Genomic DNA, 4,522 nt, shown 5'->3' with positions numbered 1-4,522 from the left:
TTTGGATATAGACTGTACAACTAGCAAATAATGAGACAATTTATATGTTCCTAAAATGAAAATAATTAAAGCTGATTTAGATTGTCAATATATTAATAATATATTCCTAGACTTTTTTAAATTCAACTATAATGGGCACTTGGGAGAGTGAAAAAAATGAGTCAAAAATCAAATTGATTTATGGCACTCAAACTGTTAGAAAGTTATGGTCGATTATAAATTTTTTACTTTTTGATTTACCTTGACTTGTATCTTTGACCTTGACCTCTTAAAATTTAATGACCTATTACTGTGACTGATCTTGGTGTTAAGTTAGATCAAAATAAATTCGTAACTTTTGCCGTAATCCTTGTAACTAATAACAATCATATCAAAAACATAGACTCTGTTCAACTATTTTGCGGAGATAATGAAATACTAATTAATATAGTATTATGTGCTACATTAGTTAATAATTTACGTCTCCACAGTTCCATATCTCATGAAATTATAATTAGTCATTTTAATAAACCAAAATTCTTAAATTATTATGTTAATCAATGTTTTTGCTCGCCATAGTACCCCTCCCCTTCTTCACGTAAATATCTGCCCCTGCACCCCACTACTGTATTCCTTCTATCAAAGCTTATCATATCACTTGACTTATTGTTAGTTTGAATACACTCACATTCCAATCTATATTGAGGGGGATTATAGCTTATAGTATTTAGATACAATATTGTAAACATATTGATGAAGGGTGGACATGGAACCATTTGTGTACTTGTCGGTCTTTTATTGACTCTTTGTAAACAACCTCAGAGAGTGAACGCATCTATAGAGAGAGACACACTTAATCATATGGGAGTTTGGAAAAGTACATTGAAAGAGTTCCCATGGATGAAAAATAATGCTCTTTGGAGATGTATTGTTTTGGAATGAGGGGTTTATGATGTGACAGGACCAGAGGTGGGAAACGTATTCCACGTATTTGATCCTCTGTAACATCAATTCACTAGATTAAACAACAATAAAAATAATAATCTATAAATACATACATCCACGTCGTTTTTGTATATTTGTGATTTGGAAACATGTGTAATACAGAATAACTCAACCATTTCCCAGCTTCCCTATTGTATGGATATACGTATAGAGCACTCTCATGTGACGTCAGCATTGTTGATGTCAGCCATTTTGAAAGAGGACTAAAATAACCAAGTTCTATAAAAACTAAACCTCTTTCTTCATTAGTTATAAATAAATTAGTATTTTTTTTTTTTGGCATGGGGAAATGCAACAATTAAATATTAGGACTATAACCATACTGTCTATTAAATGCTTATTTCAGGCGTCATATTTCAGTTTACACTCATGATTATTTTTCAAACTTTATTCAAAACTATTTTGTTTAGACAGTGAGAACAAAATTAAGTCTATTTCCAGTTAGTTATAACTGAAATCGACATTTTTTTATTCAATCTCAGCCTGAATGAAAGCCTCCATCCTCTTCCTGAAGGCTTCACAAACCTTGTATCTGTAGTCTTCTAACAATTTAGTCTATGCAACCTTGATGGTGGACTCCAGCAGTCTTACAGAACCTTGAGGCTTGATAAGGGAAGGACCCTTCGATCTTTTCCTAGATGGAATATTCCTAAAGATTCTTGGACACGTACAATAAAACTTCTTTCTAGACAACCTTGTCTCCTTGGTAATTAGATATTTCTTCTACTTTGCTCTGGATTTTGTTAGCAAGTCATATTTAATCATTCTTCGGAGCGTAACATGGCTCATGTTCATCTTTAAGGCCATAGCATGAATCGTCCTCACTGGATTTCTATCAATATAGTTTCTGAGATTTATAATCATAGCATTTGTTCTTACTGAACGTTTCTAACCTTACCCAAACTTTCTCGCGACTGTTCCTGGGACTTGTAATTGGTTTTTAATGTTATACACAGCTATCCGGCTCATCTTGAGGTAATTGGCAATCTCGGTTTGGGTTTTTTAGCGTGCTTAGATTTCCTGATCAAGAATTCGTTTACTTTTTATATTATCGCCTTTGAAATTACGGCCAACATTTATAAATAAAAACAATTGCAAATGATTATTAGAAGATGTATATATCTCAACCTCAAGTTTGTAAGAATTTCAATCAAATCTCGAACTGTGAGCATTTATTTAAGTGTTAATTTGAATAATACTCGTGGTGTACACCTCTCTGTTGCCTACTTTTATTACATATATGACCTAATATGTACTAAAAATTGATTATTATTAGTAACTTATTACATCGTTATACAATCTTATTTCCATATTGTAGATAAACATTAACTCTAACAATGGAAACAATAAGAAATTTCCCCCTAATATTTATACTTTCTCATCCTTAGGCCATCCTTAAAAAAATTAATAATAAAAATATAACCATTTTTAGGGATTTTACTTAGATTTAATTCAAATATCACATTTTAATATTGACATAAACACTATAAGGAAGTTTAACTCCTATCAACAAAATTCAAATTACTTTGTGGTTTCTTTCCTTGTGATATAAACTTTGCTTTGAGCTTATATTTTCAGATTTCATAATATTTTTAGTCATTACATACGATTAAAATCCTATTGAGTTTTGTCGCAATGCTAGCGCCGGGCATCTGTTGACAAGTCGTGCCCGACGATAAAACAGTCCTTCTTCGAAATTTGTCGATTTTTAATATAAAAATTTCAAGTATGAGTCCCTAAAATGGCGTTACCTTCCATTATGATGCAATTTATGACTTTTGTGAAAATGTAAAATGAATAAATTTCTAATTAACCTTGATGAAATTGCTTAGAATTTATAATTATAAAAAAGACTTTACACCTGAATTGAATATTATTTCATGTCAATGATAAATATTTTAATACAATCCCATTAGTGAAGGGTATTCAAAACCCCAATGAAATTGCTTGATTTGTATCATTAATTTTGTTTCTGATCGCATACGATTGATAAACGTTGTATATTACTCTAAAAATATCTAATTTTGGTAAGTATAATCGCCCACTTATTGGCCAAACTACATAAATAATAACTTATCAAGAGATAATAACATATTTCTAATACATATTTGTGTCTGATATTTAGTAAAATTAGATGTTAAGTTTATTGATTTATGATAGACAGTAAAGATCCTTTTATCAAATTTTGATCTCCAAATACACGACAATTGTTTTCCATTTTCCTTAATACTAATAAAAGAGGGTTTTCATACTTATAAAACTTGGGTGGTTAGGCTTCCAAGATAGCTGACGTCACATAAAAACGTGTTATAAAATCATACATATACATACATAATTTGTTAAAGGGTTTTGAATCCTTTTTTATTTCGTGATTATAAACAATTTCTATTTTATTTTTTATAGAATGGAATAAAACAAAATACGATAGGGATTCATTAAATTGATTAGGTTCACGAGGTGTTACGAGTAATTAGGGGGGTTGAGGGCTCGAAGGGGGAAGGTGAAGTGAGAAAAAAAAAGTATTTCTCTAATGAATTGGCCATGATAAGAGGTTAAAGATCACACACCTGAGCTATTTATTCGTCTCCAGTATATATACATACTTTCTCTCAGCTATTTTTTTTAAAAGTCATTCATTAGACTTGATTTGCCAAAAATAATCCTATTAGGTAATAATGATAAGTGAAGAGACTCACATTCACTATATAATCCACTGATTACAAAATCAGATTAACTCATAGGTACTTTTTGACAGAGGTAATTTTACTTTTTATATTGATCATTGGAGTAAAAGTTATTTGAAATAAATAAGTCAAGATATAGGGATTAAAGAAATACACCTTTTAAGGGTCTAGAGATTGAATGGGTATGACAATAAATCTAATCTCAAAGTTTCATATTTAAACTTTTATTTCCGACTATTATAAAGTTACAATATTTATAAACTATTTAATAGATCCATTATTTTCTAAGAGGTAAATCTTATCCAGCAAGACATAAATTAATTTGCTACAGTTAAAGACTACATTGTTAATTTGTGTATTTTATCTAATAAAAACATCAACGACTAGTGGGAGAAAAAGGTTTTTCTAAACGGACACTTTTGTCGAAGGGACACATTGTTGAAAATAATATAAATATATTTGCGTATGACTCGTCCTGAACTAAAATTATCCACTAGACTACTCCTAAAACACATACATCTTGATAATAAAGAGTCAGAGACGACCTTGGGATGGAGGAGTCTCGATGAGGACAAGACCGCGTGCATATGACCTTAAACACATTCGATCCAAACTATTTATTCATTCGCATTAAATCTCAATCATTGATTCATTTAGTCTTTCTCTTCTTTAATAGTGTTTCTCTTTCTAATATATTCATTCGGTAATTCATTTCATGACTTTTGTTAGAACGGTCCTAATAGTGGTTCGAGCCAACTGTTGAAGTATCATCATTTTGAAATGAATCAATCATTAATTAATAAACATTTAATCATTGCAATTCGTGGCAAATAATTAAACGTTTTATCTTTTAA

This window comes from Lepeophtheirus salmonis, chromosome 6 (assembly GCF_016086655.4).
Source record: "Lepeophtheirus salmonis chromosome 6, UVic_Lsal_1.4, whole genome shotgun sequence".
Classification (NCBI taxonomy): domain Eukaryota; kingdom Metazoa; phylum Arthropoda; class Copepoda; order Siphonostomatoida; family Caligidae; genus Lepeophtheirus; species Lepeophtheirus salmonis.
Note: the sequence above shows the minus strand (reverse complement) of the source record.